The sequence below is a fragment of the Pseudopodoces humilis genome, chromosome 1 (assembly GCF_049639895.1).
Source record: "Pseudopodoces humilis isolate 2021_Gansu_Grassland_sample_001 chromosome 1, ASM4963989v1, whole genome shotgun sequence".
Lineage (NCBI taxonomy): Eukaryota > Metazoa > Chordata > Aves > Passeriformes > Paridae > Pseudopodoces > Pseudopodoces humilis.
Genome location: NC_142200.1, coordinates 2,390,417 through 2,411,648, shown reverse-complemented (window position 1 = coordinate 2,411,648; position 21,232 = coordinate 2,390,417). Strand labels below are relative to the sequence as shown.

At 43.0% G+C, this 21,232-nt stretch overlaps 1 protein-coding gene across 15 annotated transcripts in view; it reads right to left on the bottom strand.

Moving 5' to 3' along the window:
- The window catches only part of TSNARE1 (t-SNARE domain containing 1), a 455,536-nt gene that overhangs the window by 421,439 nt on the left and 12,865 nt on the right, over positions 1–21,232 (bottom strand). For 9 of the 15 annotated variants that reach the window (XM_088056786.1, XM_088056777.1, XM_088056781.1 and 6 more), the window contains exon 2: positions 18,815–18,908. The gene's annotated coding sequence lies outside the window, so the exon portion shown is untranslated. Of the gene's footprint in view, positions 1–18,809; positions 18,909–21,232 lie in introns of all 15 variants that reach the window. The other 6 variants (XM_088056798.1, XM_088056805.1, XM_088056803.1 and 3 more) reach the window with 2 other exon arrangements.

Below are 21,232 nucleotides of genomic sequence, written 5' to 3'. Positions count from 1 at the left end.
TTCTTCTCTATGAAGTGCTAAGGGATGGAAAGGAATAGGATTTAAATGAAGGATGGAGATACTCACAAAGCCTGTTAGAAAAGCTTGAAAAGCTTTTGAAGGAATCACAGATAAAGAGAGGCAACTCCTCACATGGACCCCAAAGCCTTTTCTCTATCACCAGAGCTTTCCCAGGGTCTAAGCCTGGCTGTCTCCTTGCTTACAGCCAGCACAGAAAACCACCCCCTCTCGTCCACTGAGCTTTCTTCCTCTCCAGGAGAGTTTGGGATGAGAAACCCAGAGCTGAAGCGGGAAGCAGGAGCGATGCTGCTCCTCAAAAGTGTGGATGTGGGTATCCCTGCACCAGGGAAATGGGATCAGGGGGATCCTATCAGCTGGTATCATCAACAGCACAAGGCATTTATGGCTCTTAGCCTGGCAGCCAGAGAAGCCCCAGCAGCCTCCAGCTCAGAGGGAGGCACACATGTCCAATTATCCTGCAGATGTTTTTCTGAGAATCACAGAAACACAGAAGGGTTTGTGTGGGAAGGGACCTTAAAGATCATCTGGTTCCAACTCTGGTGTCATGGGCAAGACACCTTTCACTAGACCAAGCCCACCCAATCTGGATTTCCAGTGGAGAGGAAGAGTCTGCCCAAACCATCAGATCAGAAATGCCAAGCCCAATGAAAAGCTCAGTAGATAAACCTGCTGTCATCATCCTTGCCTCAGACTGGATCTGGAATATCCTGATTTGGTTTTCCTGCTACTGTCAGGAGTTTCCCCTGGCTCTCCAGGTCCTTTGAGTCCTCCCGCCACAAGTTTAGAGGAAGCAAAGCCAGCACAGAGATGAGACACAAGTCTGCAAAGTGGCTGAACAGGAAGGGCACACGTGTCACTGCAATAAACACAAATCCCAAAAAAGCACAACCTGAGCCCAAATCCACCACTGCCAGCTTTCCAACAAGGACTCCCATCTAGTCCATGTACAGAAGTAGAAAACATGAAGTAGATATTAGGAAAAATAGAAATAAAGGAAGAAACTCCTCCCTGTGAGGATGCTGAGGCCCTGGCTCAGGTTGCCCAGAGAAGCTGTGGCTTCCCCATCCCTGGAAGTGTCCAAGGCCAGGTTGGATGGAGCTTGGAACAACCTGGGATAGTGGAAGGTGTCCCTGCCCATGGCAGGGGTTGAAATGAGGTGATTATAAAGGTCCCTTCCAACCCAAATCATTCTTGGATTCTATTTTTCAGTGAAATTGCTCTGGTGACAGCCACAGTCATGTGTCATTCCCCATGGCAGAGATCTACCTTCCCTACAGTGGCGTCTCTCACTTTTCTAACATTTATTCCGAGAAAAAGAAAACTTAAACCAGAAAAAAATAAACAAAAGCAAAACTGAAAAGTGACAAAAGCCCCCACAAATCTAAAATTAATTTATAAACCTCCTAAATACAGAATCTAGGGGAACTTTTTTGCTGCCATCTCGACCCCTGCCAAAGGGTTCACATGCCAATCTAATAATAAAGCTGTCATATGGGGTGATGCGATTTTAGCTTTCAAGCTGAAGGTTGCTATGGGAGGCTGTTCCCAGCAGCAGCAGCACTCCACAGCATTTGTAAAAGCCCTTTCCAGCATCAGACACTGATTTTTGAGTAGGAAAAAATTCCCTATTTTTGTTTTTAAAAAGTCCCATAAAAAGCAGCAGTGCTGGAGAAAAACGTAGAGGGAAAAAAAAAGCAAAATAAAAAAATGGGGCTGTAATTCAGAAATGTAGAAATGCAGATGCACTAAAATCCCCTCCCCAAAGCTAAAGCACCAGGAAAACCTATTTTTTTTTTCCAAATCAGTGCACATCAGCTGAGTTGCTGCATTTGCCAGCACCAGGTTTGCTGGGATGTGGCAGGAGTTAAAGACAATCAGATGATCTCAGGTATAAACAAGGTGCAGAAATGGGAACAGGTATTGCAGTGCCTCTATGGGGTCATCTCCTGTGCACTGAGATCTTGACTTGCATAAAAATAAGGCATCACTTCACAACAGGTTGAGGAAGTTTACCCAGCCTTTTAGAACTAAAAAAAAGTAAAATAATATATATAGGGATTTGTGCAAGGAATGAAGTATTATGTATATATATACACACACACACACACACAGAGTTATGTAAAGCTGGTCAAATACAAATGACTCTCTTAAAACTAACAAACAAGTAAACACAGAAGATATTTTCTACAGCAATCTGCAAGATTTAGGAGACTGTTACAACCTGCAGGATTTACAGAGGAAACAGAGTAAGAAGAAGGATTTAACACAAGGACAGAGCCTGAAGCAGCAGGAGGAGGACACACAGCTGCTTTTTACCTTTACACACTGAGGTGAAGACCACCAAACACTGATTTATAAAAGGCTTTCAATTAATGTTGCCAAAGCTTCTGGCCATTAAACGCCTTAAATCTTTGCAGGTTAAGTAAAGGAGAGTTGGTAGATGAGATGTGTGGATGGGGGTGAATATCTAGACAGCAAACACAGCCCAGCTGGAGATGTGAGAGCACAGGGGAGAGCACAGCCAGCTCCCTGCCCATACCCAGGATATGGAGAAGGGTGAGGATCAAGATCATCCTGTTCCACCCCCTGCCATGAGCAGGGACACCTTCCACTACCTGCCAACCTGGCCTTGGACACTTCCAGGGATGGGGCAGCCACAGCTTCTCTGTAGCCTGTGTCAGGGTCTCACCACCCTCACTAGGAAGAATTTCTTCCCAATATCCCATCTAAGTCTGCCCTCTGTTAGTTTAAAGCCATTCCCTCTTGCTTTGTCACTCTATGCCTCTCCAGCTCTCCAGGAGCCCCTTTAGGCTCAGGAATGGACTCTCTGGAACTTTCTCTTCTCCAGGTTGAATTAAATGATTTTTTGCCTCAAGTTTTCAGTGGGAAGTGCTACAGTGACACCACTGAAATGCTCCTTCAAGAGCCAGGAGGCAAGAAACCCCATAGATCAACAACTAGAAATTTCTGTGATGTCAAAGGTTTCAGACCCAGTTGAAACTCTGATGGAAATTATACACAGGTGAAATCTTAAGACAAAAGACGAAAAACTGATTTGAGTCTGATGTTCAGATAAGCAACTGAGATTCTGCAGAAGAGAGATTCCAAAGCATGGATTCAGCCTGGGTCCTGCATCCCACTGACTTCACAGTTTCTGAGACAAAATCTCAACAAAGAACAGAGAATCTTTAGCCATCACAAGCTTTTACCAGAACATACAAATAACCCAGATAGAATCCCTGATCAACAAGTCAGAATTTCTTTGAATGCCCAAACTCCAAACCAGCAACAATCACGAGCCCATGGTACCAGGCAAAACAAGAACAATCACTGAGATGCACTGACTGCAGTGGCAGTACCAGGAACACACCATTCAATTAAAATGATTATACTAAGTTGCTAAAACCAGAATGAATTATTGCAAAAGACTTCAATACAAGCCCAAGGCTTCAGAGCCCAGCCAGCCCACCACCACCACCCACCCTCCACATCCCCAAAACTCTTCCTTCCCCAGCAATCTGCTAATAAACTCAGGGATGTCCTTCCCAGAGGTCTCAACGCCTTGTCAGCAGAAATTCAAATCAATCCAGCCCTGGAAGCAGCTGCAGCAAATAACTCAATCACGTTCATCATTTTAACTTATCCTATTTATGAATCAGGTCAAGCTTGAAATCTCCATTTACATTATCAGCCTTCATGATATTAAGATAATCATGCAGAGGACTGATCAAAGGTTCCTTGTAACTTTGGAGTGCAGGAATTACCATACAATAACACTTTATCTACTCCAGTGTCCTTTGTGACTGTCAAGAATACTTTCTTCCCTAGAAAATAGGACAAGGAACAACACACTGAACAAGAAACTGCTGCCAATACTAAATCTAAGAGTAACAGGTACTGTACACACATCTCAAAAAAAAAAAAAAACAAACCATGAAGATCACCAGTTTTTAAAACAGAACAGGTTGGGCAGGGCTTTGAGTAACCTGGTCCTAACCCTACCCATGACAGGAAGTTGGAACTTTATGGTCTTGAAGGCCCCTTCCAACCCAAACCATTCTGGGATCCAAATGTCTGCTGAAAGTCTCTGAGAAAAACAGAGAAATTCAAGTCGCCTTGAATTACCTTTATTTTATCTCGCCTGTACAGAAGGACTTTTTGATTTTTCCAGACTGATACTGAAAATCACCTGAAATGGTTCTCTAAAGGGCCTCAATTTCTCTCAGCCCTGCTTTGATGGGAAGATGAATCCTGCAGCCTCCTGACCCCCAGAAATACTCTGCTGATGCTCCTACAGCCCTCTCTCTGTTGTCCCTCCAGCAGCTGCAGCACTGGCACAGCATCACCAGGTCACTGCTGCAGATCTGAAAACAACCACCAAAGCATAAGAAAAGAGAAAAAGCAATTCCCATCTTCTCAAGGAACTTTCACTCTCCTGTTCACCTCCAACTAGCTATTTTTCTTCCTACAATAAATAAAATGCAACATCATTCTGCTGTTCTTGTGAAGAGATGCTTTATCTAGAGTCTGGGCAAAGGCAGACAATTTCTAACCTGATTTTAAGATTATTTAAAGAGGGTAAAAAAAAAAAATAGAAGGACATAAGCTTGTAAAACAGTCTTATGTGGGCAAAAAGAAATAGGAATACTTTATTGGAAGCGCTTCACTTCTGATACCAGCTATTAAGAATGTAGATATAATCCTTTATTTATCTCATTTGCAGCAAGAAAACTCTACACACACAGAAAGAAAAATCACACAGGATATAATCCAACAACAATCTCCCCCATTAACTCGAGAATAATGTTCTATTGAATATTTCAAGCATGATTACACTGTAACAAAATGGCACCGTGCCACCAAACCCTGTAAATGATTTTCTCTCAATACCTCCCTTCCTTGCAAAGATGCCAGGAGGCTGGATAAAAAGAGGTGCTCCTGGATCAAAGTAAAAGGCACCAAAGAAACAAGGAGAATCCTTCAAGGGACCATCCCAACTTGTCCCAAAGTGGAAGGATGACCTTGGCAGTTGCACTTTTTAGGCAGGACCTGGGCTGGGAATTATTGTACCAGGGGGATTTTTTTTGCAAAGCAATTAAATACACAGGATTTAAAATGGTGGTAACCTGCTCCAAGTCATAATTTTGAATGCAGTTAATGCCTCTGCTTCAATTTTAGGGCTTCCAGTGGTAGAAAAATTTCACCTTAGTTTCTCTAATGTGGAAAAAACACTGTGAACAGCAAAGATGAAAGCTCAAAACAGCTCCCTGAGTGATGCATGGGCTCAGAGGGATCCCAGGTCCAGTGAGCTTTGACTGGGAATCATGGCTGTCTTTTTTCCAGCCATGACTTAAGGAGGATGCAAACACAGGCAGAATCACAAATATTGCCAAGTCTGGGCAGCGAGGCTGTAACACAGCTAATTAAATACTTTGTCAAAGATTTTCCGATCGTTCAAAGATTGGGATGTGCAAGAAGAGGCTTGCAGGGGTATGAACAGCAGCCAGAGTGCTGAGTGAGCACATCTGAAAGCAGTAAACATTAACATGGATTCAATTGAAATTCCTTGAATGTGCTAGAGAACAGGGAAGGGAGAAAAAGCCAAGTTCACCCATGTAACTGAAGTGTTACATTTATTAATCCAGCTCTACAGCCACAGAAGAGAGACCAGAGCCTCCCTAAAGGTGCTCCACTGACTGTGGAAGGAATCACAGGTCTCCAGGAACTTCTTCAAGTTCTTTGGGACTGCTGTTGTCACTGTATGAGCCTGACCACACAAATGAACATAACCAGGATAAGCAGCTGGGTCTGGTGGGAGGTGTCCCTGCCCATGGCAGAGGTTTGGATCTGAATGACCTTTAACCCAAACCATTCTGTGATTCTGTGATCATGGGGGACATCAACTGATGGGAAAAGAAGGGGAATGACACCTTAAGACCCTCACAGCAGCTCATGGTCCCCAAAATTCCAACTCATTGCCTTCTTGAGAACACAAGTTGATTTTTTTCTCTTATTCAGAAATTTTACTTCAATATGGCTTAGAATTATCTACACCAGGCCAAATAAATGTGAAACGAGGATGGAGAGGAAGTGTTGTAGCAGGAACACTCCTAACAGAAGCTGAAACCAATGAAAGGAACCAGATGTCACCAATGGCACCTCAAAAGGAAACCTTGCCCAAGGCTTATCCTTTCAGGTGAGCAATGGGATGCATAGCAAAGAGGACAGAATAATATTATTATTTTACAGCAAAATGTAATTATTATACGACACTATAATATAAAATTCACCACTCAGAGGGTGATGAGGCCCTGGCAGAGATTTCCCAGAGAAGCTGTGGCTGCCCCATCCCTGGAAGTGTCTAAGGCCAGCTTGGACGTGGATTGGAGCAACCTGGAAGGTGCAGGGACTTTGGAAATAGGTGATCCTTAGGTCTCTTCCAACCCAAACCACTGTAGAATTCTATGAAAATTATATGGTAAAATTGGTGGTGCAGTGTCATTTGTTTCTTAACCTTTTAATAGAGAAAGAGCTGCTGAGGGATGAAGACCTGAAACACTTCTTGCCCCATGGAGACTGGGGAGAAGAAAGGAGACACACTGAAGGAGTGAGTTTGATTTGGAAACTGGCATCAAATACAGCAGAAAAAGCCTCAACAAGGAACAGTTTAGAGAAGAATCTCTCAGCTTCCTACCACATTAAAAAAAACCCAAAAAAAACCCAAAAAACAAAAGAGGAAATCTCCCTCAAGAAAAAAAAAAAAAGTAGTCAGGAAATATTCAAGAGATAAGAGAATTTCTTGAATAATTGACATACAGCACAGGTCTTAGAGGCCAAGGACTCCAGGATCCAAAGGCACAGGGAAGCACACAACAAGACCAGCCAAAGTTGTCATAACTAAGTTGAAGCATGAAATGATGAAGCCAAGTCTCAATGATTTACAATCAGGAGAAACCCAGGGAGGATTCATCACCACATTTGCATATCAGGACATTGCTGGCTCTTCTTCTGAGCACGTTATTACTGATCACCATCCAAAAGAGAGATTCTTGAACGAAATGAAGCCTGTGGCTCTCTAGGCAATTCCTAGACTACTTATAATTAAAGGCACCATTAAGCCTTCAGAGAAGCAGATGCCAATCCATGTCAAAAGTTACACAGCTGAGCGGGGTCTAATTACACTGAATTCAAGAGATACATCACATCCCCAACAGATGTCATTTTATAGAGAGCTTTTTCCATATCTCACAATCTTAAGATTGTTTGAGATGTTCTCGCCTGTATTATCCCTTTTCTTTAGAAAATAAAAGACCATCCAGAGTCATCTGCCTGCAAGCTTAAGATGAGGTAAGCGGCAAATGAAAGAAAAAAACACTGATGCGGTGGGGAAGCCAAGAAAAAAAAAAAAAAATTAAAAAGTTTACATGAAGAAACAATTCCTTCCTTTCCATTTCACACCTTTTCGGTGGTAGGATGGTATTTTGGGCTCCCTTTTTTTGCATGTTTATTCAGGGTCTGTACAGCCAAGCAACTGCACATTCTTGGGTACTGGTAAATGCTACAAGCACAGTTCTTCCATTCCTAAAAAAGGGTTTTATGAACAATGTATAACAACAATTAAGAGCCATGAAAAGGGTTCTTGCACACCTTGGCCCAGGTGGCAGAACAACCCAAAATATCTTTTGGATTAGGACACTGATCAAGTTTTCTTCTCTGCATTTAAATGGGAAAAGAGAGTCCAAATCAACTCAGAAGCAGCCATCATAGAAGATACTAAAAATATTATCATCTAAACACAGAAAGGTCAAAAAATAAATTCTTAACTGCCTTCTCAACATAACTCAGAAAGCACATCTATTCTTAAGCATTCACCAAGGCCAGTGAGTTTGGGAAAAAGACAGATGGGAGAATATGTAGGAGAATATGTTCTCTGAATACTTCCACAAATAGGCTACCAAAAGTCGAGAGATGCAGTGTCACAAGGGATGCAGAAGTCACAGGAGATGCATTTCTTGTCATTCCCCTCCAGGAAAGAGATCCTCTTGAGCTGAGAGAGAAGTCTTTATTACTTGTTCCCATGGCATTGCCTCCAGACACTCATCCTATAATTTTCTTAGATGTTTAAACAAAATGGCCCCATGGCTGGGGAGTGACAGATGCCACTTTTTCAGCCTTCCCAGCAACATGGATCATCACAAAGAATGACAGTGATACAAGAATCATCAGAGTCTGTGCTGAACTTCCCTTTTATTGGTCCCATTCTCCTCCCTTTTTGGCTGCTCCTATAACTTGAAGCTGTTGGACAGCTTAAACAAATCAGAGAAAAAATAAAAAGAAATTTAAAACAACCGCTAAAAACTATAACTATCAGCCTGAAAATCAAGGGAAATATTAAGGGTAGAAACACTTCTTCTATGAAGACAGAGACAGTTGGGACTGATCAGTCTGGAGAAGAGAAAACTCCAGGAGACCTTAGAGCCCCTCCCAATACCTAAAAGGGGCCTAAAGGAAGGGTGGGACTTTTCACAAGGGCATGAAGCGATAAGACATAGGGGAAATTAATTAAATTGAAGGACAGTGGGTTTACATTAGTTATTAGGAGGAAATTCCTCCCTGTGAGGATGGTGAGGCCCTGGCAGAGGTTGCCCAGAGAGGCTGTGGCTGCTCCATCCCCAGAAGTGTTCAAGGCCAGGTTGAGCAGTGTTTGAAGCAAGCTGGTCTAGTGGAAGGTGCTCCTGCCCACGGCAGGGGGCTGGAACTGGATGGACTTTAAAATCCCTTCCAACCCAAACCATTCTATGATTCCATAACTTTTATATATATAACCTGACAAGTACCAGAATATCAATGTACTGCATCCCAAACACCCCCTGCAAGAAGCAGGTGTCCCACAGCCAGAGGCCTGAACTCTGTTCTTGCTTCCCAAGTACTTCTGCCCAACCAGCAAGTGTCACAGTTTGTTTCCAACATAAATCTGTTGTGCTCCAATAAATTGATCTGCCCACATTACGCTCCTATTGTTGAAGAAATTGGGACCATAATTAACAGAAAAGTGTCCTTCAGTTAAACAGTGACCTGATTTTTCACCACTTTAGTCCAAAAATTAGATCTATATCATTCATTGCATGAATTTGCTTTTCTATTTTAAGGATTTCTCACCAACTTAACTGCAAACAAACACAGGGTCTTGTTTGCAGTCAAGTCAGAGCAAAACTGATGAATGCCAACACAGCTGGATCTCAACAGCCCTTCCGCTAAACTGCCATGTAAAAATTAGGGGAGTGACAGAGATTACCAAGAAAAATACAGCAACACACCTGTAGGTGTCCAATCAAAAGTCATTTCATGAAGAGGGAAACAATTCCAGGTGCAGAGGAAGCATGCAAAGGAAGGCACACATAGCAGAGTTTGCATTAGTGCAGCTGCCTTTATTGCAATGACCCAAACTGGCATTTCCAGATGTGAGGCAGGCAAATCAGCTGACAGGAGCATCTTTGCTTATTACCCTAGAAAACCTAGGTTGAAGAAGATACAGGGCTTGATACAAGTCGTAAGTGAAGAAAAAAATAAACTTAAAAATCCCTTCTTCCTTCTTTTCCGCATACTGAGCTGGTTGAAGCAGTCCACGTTCTCCTGTTGCTACCAGCAGCATTTATTTATCACCATCCTCAATTCTGAAAGCAAACTCCAAGTGATAACGCACGATCTCCCTGCAAAACCAAACTGAGATGGATGGAGGACGAGGGGTATAATTTAAGACAGTTTACATTGCTCACAGTACCAGGAACACTGCATTCAGGCTGCAGGAAAGGTCATTAGTAAATTGAAGGCAGCAGAAGATAAGAGAAGCAACATTTCAAGAGGAAAATCTGAGCTTATTTGGCCATTCAGGGAAAAGAGCAAGCAGAGAGGAAGTCTGGGTGTGCAAGAGCCTTCCTCACTCCAGGCAGAGGGGTGAGCTCATCTCCAGTGCTCATGATGGAGCACACAAGATCTGCATCAGTGCCATCAATAGTAGCACCCAGTGTGACAGGAACCTCCTCCTTGGCAAAGTCATCCATACCAACAGAACAGTTTGGAGTCATCCCCTGCCTCCCAGATGGCTCATTCCTGTTAGTGCAGAAGTCTGGGGAGCCAGGATCTCCCTGCAGCAGAGTGCACGGGATTGCTGCCCTGAGCTGGCTACGCTTCAGCTTTCAGCCTTTTTGTGAACGTTACAGGAGATAAGCACTGAGATACAGGAGATAAGCAATGCAAAGAGTTCACTTCTTCCCTCCTGAACACCATCATCTGATGAAAACAATTTCTCAAGTAAAGTTTCTCTTTTCTTAAGTTGTTTTTTTTTGGACATGATGGAAGTCTGCACTGCCTGTAACCTGGTCTAGTGGAAGGTTCCCATCCATGGCTGTGGATTGGAATGGGATGGTCTTTGACATCCCTTCCAACCCAAACCATACCATGATTCCGTGATTCTGTCATCAGCAGACAACTGACACACACTGGCTTCAGTGGATTCTCCACAGTTCAAAGTCCAGCTGGGAGAGAGGTCTTTCTTGTCAGGAGAGACTGTGGGAGCCAGGCCTGGTAGGTCTGGAGAAGACTGAGAGGGGATCTCATCAATCCATACAAATATCTCCAAGAAAAGAGTCAAGAGGATGGTGCCAGGCTCTTTTTATGGTCCTCAGCAACAGGACAAGGTCAATGGCTATAAACTAAAATACAACAAGTTCCATCTCAACGTGAGGATGAACTTTTTCACAGAGGGTGGCAGAGCACTGGAACAGCAGCCCGGGGAGGGTGTGGATTCTCCCTCGCTGAAGACATTCCAAACCCAGCTGGATGTGTTCCTTGCCTTGGCAGGGGGTTGGAATGGATGAACTCCAGAGGGAGATGCTGTGATTCTGTGAATATATGAAAAGCCCAACCCAGCAGGACAGGCTGAATCTCACCCTACTCTCCTTTCTAAATTTGGACTGTCCACACAGGCACACTTGCCTTGAAAACCCTGAGGATCTCTAAAACACAGGTAGCCACCCTGACCTCACAGAGGTGCTACTTTTCATAATCCAGCTCCTTGTCACTCTCATCAGTTCCACTTCCAGGGGAGGAGAGGGCATACACCAAATATATGGAATGTTAAGTAATTCAGTTATTTTGCATCAGGAAGATTAAGGACAATGTCCTAAATGTCCAACTTTCAGAACATCTTGAAAAAAAATTATGTTCCTTCTACTCTTTTTTTGGCCAACACAAGGCTTAGCAGTGATAAACCCACACATCTCTGCTCTGCACAGCACTGAGGATTGCAGAAATCAATGGTGAATCCCCACCTATGTCCCCTACAAAAAGCATCCTTCCATGACAGGCCCTGTTCTCCTACTTCATATCCTCATGATGCTTTTGTCACAACCTCTCCACACCCTCCCTGTATCCAGGGACACTCCCCCTCCTCAGCTTCAGGTCCCATCCATGCCTCAATTTGTTCTCCAAAGCATCCAGAGAGGCAGCAAACAACCCACATGGGTAATCTAGACCCAGACACATGTTAACTGATTGAATGCATGATAGCAAAAAAAGAATAGATAATCGGTGAATTTGCCTGAGATTTCCTTGAGGACACTGAGATTTTAAGTCCTTACATGCTTGGTGAATACATACATTGATGGTTGAGTGGAGGAGAAAATCAGTGAACTGTATTTTTTTTTCTCTGATGTGATTAACTCGACCAACCTACTTCAGCGGAAGAGGCAGAAAGACACCGACAGGAGAGAAAGCCTTAAAGGAAGTGAGAGACTTCAAACTATCAAAAAAAGCTTAAAAAAATATTTCTGAGAACAACCCAATGGTGCTCATCTGCTCTCACTTTCAGCCCCATGCCCCAAATATTCTGTTTGTATTTAATTTTCTGGCTTGTGAAGTAGAAAAATAACCCATTCCCGAGGCTTTCAGCTTTATTTACACACTCAGTTAGGACTGAGCTAACACTCAAACCAGTCATTGAAGGTTTCAGGTGCTCCCGGCTCTGGTTTACACTCCATGAAGGTTTTGCTCTCCACATCACAGAAAATCAGAGAATTGTAAAGGTTGAGAAAGACCTCCAAGATCATCGAGTCCAACATCGATGGTGTTAACTCAGCACCATCACCATGGTCACCACTAAAACACATCCTCAAGTGCCATGTCCACATGTTTTTTGAACGTGTCCAGGGATGGTGACTCCACCACTTCCCTGTGCAAACTTTTCTAATGTTTAAGAACTCTGGCAGTGAAGAAGCTTTTCCTAAAATCCAATCTAAACCTCCCCTGGCTCAACTTTGGGCCATTTCCTCTTATCCTGTCACTTGTCACCTGGGAGCAGACTGACACCCACCTCACTACAACCTCTTTCCAGGCAGCTGTAGAGAGTGGTAAGGTCCCCACTGAGCCTCCTTTTCTCCAGGAGAGATTGGCACTGCCCAGAAAAGAAACCACCGTCCATCCTACCAGATCAGCCAAGGTCCCACCATGTCCCAGTAGCTGAAACTCAGGCTTTTCAGTTGGGAATGCAGCAAGATTAATTTAACCCAAGAGAAAGCACAAGCTGCTTCATGAGAGTTGAAACTCCAAAATCTGAGCACCTTTTAAATTATTCTTTATAGGGTTCTGTTAGGAATGCATCAGACTTTGATGCTGGCTTAAAACAACAAGGCAAAAATTTTGGATAGGTCCAAACTCCATGAATCCACTTACAAGAGAGTGGAGCCCTCACTTTTACTGTTTTTACTGTTTTTTTACATTAAAATTATGCAAAAAAGGCATCTTGAGGCTGCAGCTCTGTGATGAATTAGCTCTGACAAGGGAGGGAATTCAAGACCTCCCCACAACACTCCCTGCCCCACACCACAGCTGCCTCTCCGCTCTCTTGCTAATACAGGGACCAGCAGCTAGTGCTGTAAATCAGATCAATGAAACATTCAGTTAAAAATAACAGCTCCAAACCTCCTCCATTGCAGGAGAGCCTTTCAGATCACAAATTATGAAAGCACATTCCTAAAAAAAGTGAGCCGAGTTGAGAGCGATTTCTGAGAAGGTGGCAAAATAAACAGCCCCAAGCCCAACCAGCAGAACAAGGGCTGGGCTGCTCCAAGCATTGCTGTGGCTCCAGAATAACCCTGGCAGCGGGAAAACAGGTCTCAAAACCCCAGTTAGCGTCTACCTATGTCAAAGATGGTGCCTGGCTCCCATCCTGGTGATGCTGTAGGAGCAGGAGAGAACACCACCACCCTCTACTGTGAGATATCCCTTGGGCATCTCCTTGCCCACTTGGGCTATGTTATTCCCGCCTTGTGGCTGGTAGTCATGGAGAAGAAGTCAGGATGGAGCCTCTGGGGTCAAGAAACATCACCCTTGTGGTACCCACAAGTACTCAGCCTGTGGTGCTTGCTGAAATTGTGAAGGAAAAGAGAAGCAACATTCCCAAGGTTCCTTACAACTATTTTTATGACTGATGTTGGGAAATAAGAGAGGGAGTGGGGACTAAGTGGTTTTTTTTTCCCTTTTTTCATGTCATCTAAGCACCCACTAAACAAACAACCAGCTATCTTAATCCTGCAATCCATATGGATGTCCCTCTGCAACAGGGGATGCACCACAGCATCTCGCCTCACATTTCCAATACCAGGATTCAATACAGCAACTGCAGCTTTTAATGCTTTTTGCAAACATCTAATTCACTCTGTATTAATCCCTCAGAGCAGCTACTCCTTCATTTCACCCTTGGAGACATCAAGCTAAAATATTCATCAGCTTGAACACAAATACCTACAGCTCTAAGCAGTTGTTGAGGACAGAGGACATGCTGTTACCCAGTTCTCTGATATATACAGCAGTATAACACCATCCTTGTAATAAAAGTACAGAATGAGCCTCTAAAGATGCCTTTTTACTAGATGTTTGTAAGTGGATTTAGGTTTAATGACAAGCTTCTCTTGCTTATTTCCTGCTTTTACTCATCCTTCTTTTTGGGAGGGAGGGCAGCTGACAGGGGCTGTTCTTTCTCAAGCTCAATATTAAATAAAAGAAATCCAAAAATATATTGACAATGCACCCTTAAGTCATGGCACAAGGCACATTTCAAATGAATGCAGCTGAAAACCTCCGAACTATCAAAAAGCTATTTCAATAAGGGATTTTTACTTACTCGAGACATTCAAGACATTAACACAACTTCTAAAAAGATTAATCTCTTCCAAGTATTTTAACTCAATTAAATTGACAAAATCTCCAGCACATGAAGGTGACAACAACCCCGTGGTCCACATTTCAGTCTTGTCAGACTACAGAGGGCTTCCCAAAGCTCACTATTTCAGGAAGAGCTTTCAGGCAGTTTCTCAGCCGGCTCTTGCAGGCCATGTCCAGAAATCTTTAGTACTGAAGGAGCAAATCATGGAAGTGTGCATTAACTCATGGGTGCATTCCACATCTCAGACACAGCAAATCACAAACACAGAACAGGACCTGACACACACCATTTAATTTGACATTTGGCTACAACAGAGCCAAAGCAAGGTGACTCCAGCCCATAAATACTCCTGACTCCACCAGCACTGACGATGTTCAGACTTCAAACCTTGAAGGGAAGCAAACAACAGCATCAAATCCCTGCAGTTGTTTCACCTTAAACAGACAGAAGGGAAGTGTTGACACTGAAGTGATGCTTTGCAGTTCAGGCAATCTGTGTTCAACTGCCAGGCTTGACTAAGCTCTGGATGCAGCAGGAGAATTAAAGACAAGCCACAGTCCTCTCACTTCATCCAAAGCATCCTGGAGCTGCAAAATGCATAGGAAGGACTCCTGGTTGAATGAGATGTCACTGTGCTTCAGTACAGCACAGCAAGGAATGGACCTGCATCATTTTCATTTTTAACGTTCAAGAAGATTAAATTAAAATAGTCAAAACAAATATAGAAAGAAACAACAATTGTAATCAAGGTGGCAAGAAACTGGCAATGTGTTCACCACTGGAACAGTTTGGGAGTTACCCTGAACCAGTCCATACCATTGATCAAGGCATTTCTTTGCATCAGCCTCCTGCAGCAGACAGATAAAATGTAGCTGTTCTGTCTACATAAAATGTGTTTAGATATATAAATCCTTGCAAAGCGGCTTTTTATTTTGAGGCAAAACCAGAAAGAATTATACGCTGCATTAAATATTTTCTTCTTTTTGTCCTCTTCTCGACCGTCTGTGAGATCAATTAAAGTGCTTTTGCATAAAACAGGCAGAGAGGAGCACGTTCCAAAAAATAAATAAATAACGACGCCGCTCTGCTTTCAGTGTGATGCCTGAAGAAAACAAGCGTAACGACTTAAAGATTCCCACAGTGAAAAAGAAGAAAATTATGAAGGTTTAATCATACACTTACAAGGCAACAAAACACATTTCTCAAGTCTTAATATCTCTTGTGAAATTTTAAGCGCTCAGACACAAATATTAGCAACTAGCTGCAGCAAGTTGAGTCGTTTCCCCTGCCCTCGCACAGAAATATGTGTGAGTCCCTCCCTTGCACTCACACACACATATTTGCTATCTCCATCGCTTTTCTATCTGCAAAAATATCCAAATGATGAAACTATGAGCGTTTAAGATGTTACAATTTAACACGTTCCTCGCCTTATGGAGGTCTCGCTGTCCTGGAGCTCAGGAACCTCTCTGTCCAGCTGCACTGCAACATCTGGAAGCACCGGCACGACTTCCCTGCAGGCTGACCAGCAATGGGAGTCACGGCCACAGCCTCAGCACGGAGAGACAACACTCAGATCAACTGCTCCCCCAGTTACCAACTGGAATAGACAGAGGGGGAAAAGGGAGAGAGATCACCCCACCAAAAAAACTCAAAACCTACTTTCTTCTCCCCAGAATGCCCTTTATCATGTCTGTGCCGGGCAAGGGAGGAACTGTTCCTATCAAAACCTCATCATCACAGGTTTTAAGGAAGAAATTTTTCACAATGAGGGTGGAGAAACATAGGCACAGGTTGCCCAGAGAAGCTGTGGCTGCCCCATCCCTGGAAGTGTTCAAGGCCAGGATGGGGCTTGGAGCAACCTGGGATAGTGGGAGATGTCCCTGCCCACAGCAGGGCGATAGGAACTGGATGATCTTTAAGATTCCTTCCAACCCAAGCTATTCTATGATTCCATGACCCTATGTGACCCCAGAGACTTGCGGTGGCCTAAGCGGCACAGCAGGTCACTGACCATTTCCCCCTGGATAATGGGGGCTTCATTCTGCTCCCTGTCCCTCCAGCTGTGGGAGTCATCCCACCCTGTTTCCCTCATGGCAACTGTGCCGTATTTTTCCAGCTGCACAGGGGCTCCCAGCTCCTCCTGTTTGTTGCCCATGCAGTGGGCACTGGGCTATTGTTCCCACCACCTTTCTTTGGGGAAGGAGCCCTAATTCCTACATGGCCATTCTCAGGCACTTCCACGGTTTTGAACACATCAATAACCCTGGTGCCTTTGCTGCTGCAGGAATCTCCATCCCCTACCTCCATGGAACAGCAAAACCAAGGGCCTCACTGGCACAGCATCCCATAATAAGAAAAACCTAAAAATCTGCTGGTGACACCAGGCTCGGGGCCAGGTATTGATCTACTGAATATTCCTGGTTCTTCCTCTTCATTCCCTGCAACTGGAAGGGGAGAGGAGAACATTACGTGTGTTCCTGATCCCTTAACCAGCCAACCTCACAACAAAACACAAGAGAACTGAGAGGTGAGAGAAATCACTGCTCTACACAATTGAAACAGTAGGAAAATAACTTGCAATAATAAAATAAATTTTAGAAATAAACCCACATGAGAAAGAAAACCAAACACCCAAGAAATGAAAGCAAAACCTAAGAGGTGAATAATTCATTTAGGCAATGTGCAGGGCCCAAATTCTACCTGAATTGTTTACATGGAAGCTTCATGGTTTAATCAGAACTGCCAGAACAAGAAAAATCAGAGTCATAAGTATAACATTTATCTTGAGTAAACTAAATAGGTCTCTGGGTAAGGCATTTTCATTTAAAACGGAAAAAAAATAGGTTGCAGTTTGTAACATGACCAGCAAGGGGAGTCGGTGCCCAGAGCTCTGAGGGAACCACTCAGATGCAGTTTTGGGTGGAGAAAACTCAAATAAACAATTCTGAGGTAGTGACATTGATGAAACATTGAAGACTGCCAGAGGATGCTGGAGGATGATGGGCAGAGAGCAGAAAACCCACTAACCTGGAAAAGAGAGAGGGCTTGAGAGATACTAGAGTAGAAAAATAACCATGTTTTGCTTGGAAATTGGACTTTCTGTCCCTGCAAGACTTAATGGAGAGCATGTAATGAAGAGCTCTTAGAGGGGAAAAAGGCAAAGGACAAATTAAATCAAGCCAGGATGGAGCTAAGGATAAGAAAATAAGGGTTAATCTCAAAGTACTTCTGAGTACAATATTCTGACAGTAACATGAAAAGACTTTGGCCAATTCCTCTAGTGGCCTTGAGGAGGCATCCAGGAGGGTACCAGATGTGTGGGAGAAGATGTCAGAGGACAAGGGCTAATCAGGTACCTTGTCACCGAGCCCCAGAACCAGAAACAAATAGGGGAAAAAACATAAATAACAGCTATTAGAAACAACCCTTGCAAGGAGTGGGATTTAATAATATTATCCAGCATTTAAAGAAAAATGCCAGCAGTAGGAACTCATTAGGCTCTGTATGGGGAACAGCAGCAAAATCACTGCTGCAGATCCAGCCATGCTGGGCTCATCAACAGAAACGGGGCCACCCTGGGCTCCAGGGCCACCGGGAGGGACACTCAGAGCTTTCGTTCCTCTGCCCCATTAATCTCATTAACCTCGTATTTACTCTGTTGTTGGTAATTACTCAGAACGTTAATAGGCACAATTTATGCATATTATTTACTGAATGTTACAAATCTCTTTAGCCCTGTGTAGGAAATCGGGGCTGGAACAAGCAAGCGCTCCAAGAGCTATGGAAAACGGAAGTAGAGAAATGAAAAATAATTTAAAATTTTTAAAAAATCTTTTTTAGGACTTGTTTCAAATTTCTTCAATATCTTCAATTTCTTCTTGCAAGATAACCAATCAATTCAGATAAATACATAAAATCTATCCATTTTACTAATTCCATAATAACATTCTAACAAGGAAAAACAGACAGCAAACCAAAAATGCCCAAGAAAATACTTATTTCCTCCTATTAAGCTGGAGCCCATGAAACAACTATTCCAGCCATGATACAAATTACTGTTAACGATATTCCAGGTGGGAAAAACAGATGCAGTTTAAGAAAACTGTTATTGCTGTTAAAGAACTCCATAGGTTTTACAGACACAGTCTGTTACACCTTGAAAAATGGAACTTTCACTGACCATCTGTTCGTAGCAGTGAACACCCAGCAATTCTGGCTTTGGCCAGAAAGCCCAACTCAAAGTCAACATATCATGAGCAGGGGACATCCCAGAGTTTAATGCACAGCTAAGATCAGATGTCGGGGGAGAAGGTGGATGGAGATCATGCAACAATAACCAGTTAAAACAAGGAAACCACTGCAAGAGCAGAAGATGTCATCCAGAGGTGAGCATCTGGGAGAGCAAAGCCCACAGCACTCCTACACCCCCACTCCAGAGCCTCCTCTACAACATGCAGCATCACCTCCAATGAGCAGAAAGGATATGGAGAAAACCAACCAAAAGCAAAGAAAAATAAAAATTAAATGAGAAGGATTATCAAGGAAAGAAAACAGCAAAAATTACCTCACCCACAATTTTATTCTGCTGTGTTGTGGAGCCACTTGCTGGGAACTTGGCAGCAATAACCCAATGGACCCAAGGCCCAGCTCAGCAGTATTGTTCCTGTTTAGATAAAAGGACAAAAAAAAAGAAAATCAGATGTGAGAAGCACAAACAGGCTTTTATCTGCTCTGCTTCCCTCAGTCTGAAGCTCAGGGATTCCCAAGACTGAGGTTTTAGCTGTATCTTTAGATTCATCTGGGAGTTTTCATACCCTGTGAATTTGTTAAACATATCCATATATTGGGAAAGCTTTGCTTTTGGCCTACACCATGTCTGTTGACAATGGAACACACACAAAAAAAAGGAAACAAAAGAACATTTCTTCCCTTTCATTTCAGGGTGCAAACATTAGGGGATGCCTAGCAAAACACAGCAAGGAATTTTATTTTCTGCAATTTGTGGTTTCACATTAGTGTCATTTCCCCCTGTTTATCTATGGGATATTTTATAGTCAGTATTAGCCAGTTAAACAGGATCTGGTTTTAGTACATTTTTACTACATTTCCCACAAAAAGAAAGCCCATGCAAATATAAGGATTGCTGAGAGAGAACAACTTTCAACCACACAACTGAGATAACCAAGCGGACCCAGCACTGGACTTTTGAACATTTTCAGGGATGGTGATTCTACCACTTCCATGGGCACTCTGTTCAATGCTTGACCATGATTTCAGTGAGGAAATTTTTTCTTATATCCAATCTAAACCTCCCCTGGTACAACTTGAGGCCATTTCCTCTCATCAGGAACAGCATCCATAAGGATCCAAAAACTCAGATAACTCTGGAGACTGTAATGACATCATAAACTTATTTCCCACACACACTTTCACAAATGTTTGTGGGGTTTTTTTGCCCAAATTTGGAAACTAATACTCCAGAAGGAATTTAAGACACTTTTAATGCAGTTTATTATGCTTTAATAAAAAATAAAAGAGAAAAGAAGAAAAAGAATGGCTTAGGCAGCTCTGGTGCAGGCACTTGTACACTGGACAAAGTAAGGAAATAAAAATATTACAGACTTTTTGCAGCAATTATTTCTCAAAGAAAGTGTTTGAATAAAAATGCTGATATTTTGGGTTTGTTTTGAACAGAAGGAGCATCACCACACAGGAGACAGCCTTCCAGACTAACCATGAAAGCCTTCTAATCCCTCCTTATGATGGGATGGTAGAGAAAGTCAAATCATTTGGGATACACTGGGGCCAAAGAGAGCAGCAAAGAATGCCAAAGGAGCTTCTGCCTTGAGTTTTATTTCCCTTAGAAAAGCCACCCAATTACCCTTTCCTCCTCTTTGATTACACAATCGACTTCAACACCCTCAAAAGCCAACACCTCCAAAACATGGGGGAAAATAATGATTAAAAGCCTTTAAGTTAAAGTCCAGTTCCCAGAACCAGCTTTCAAAGACAGGGTAAATAAGGAAGACCTTTAAATTTTAAGATGTTGCTCAGCAGAACTTTGTCATGCCACATCACCCAGCACTTCTTCCTTGTTATTTCTCTGGCCAAAGGTCAAAATTCCTCTTCCCAAGAGACAAGCCTTCATATAAGAAGAGTGGTGGAACTTTTACATCCAACTAATTCAGGAGCAATCCACATCTCCATCCTGGAGACCTTCCTATATATGATTTATTGCAATTTAAGGTGGGGAGAAAAAAATGACAAAATTTGTCTGAAATTGAGACAGTCCTGCTCCAAATGAAAACAGAATTATTTGTCCAGCACACAGAGTCCAGCACACAGAAATCTCAAGATGTTCATGGCTGCTGAGGCAGGAGTTTTTATCACCCTCATGTATGTAGCCTTGGACAAGCATTTTTAAACTGCCTGTACAAGCATAAAAACAGTGGTCATTTCAATTTTTCAGAACAAGCTAAGCCATGGCACACCCCGTGCTGCCAAGAAGAGATTCAAGTTCTTAAGAATAGAAACCTGGTGGTCCAATTTCCCAGAAATATCATTATAAATTCTCAGAGCATCCAAGGCAGCCCTAGGAGGACGAAAACCAATATTGAAATGATCAAAACCACACCACATTGCACATGAGACTTCTTGCCCATCCATCTTCTCCTTATCTCATGCTCCCACCAGTTCCTTCCCCGGAATTGATGTTTTCTTCTCCAATTCAATCTTTTTCTGGTGGTTTCCCCACAGCAGGGCCTCTCCTTTGTGTACCTCTTGCATTCTCCACAAAGGAATGCCAGAGGGAGGTGATCCTTGGTTGGCATCCACTGGGACAACTCAGTTATAGGGAGGAATTAGTGACAGCTCTGCCCACCTGCAGGTTTTTGAGGTTTTTTTAAGCCATCGTGTATGTAATTCACATGATGTCAGTACAGGAATATCACACTACTGGAAAGGAAGGGGCGGGTTTTCCTCGTTTCT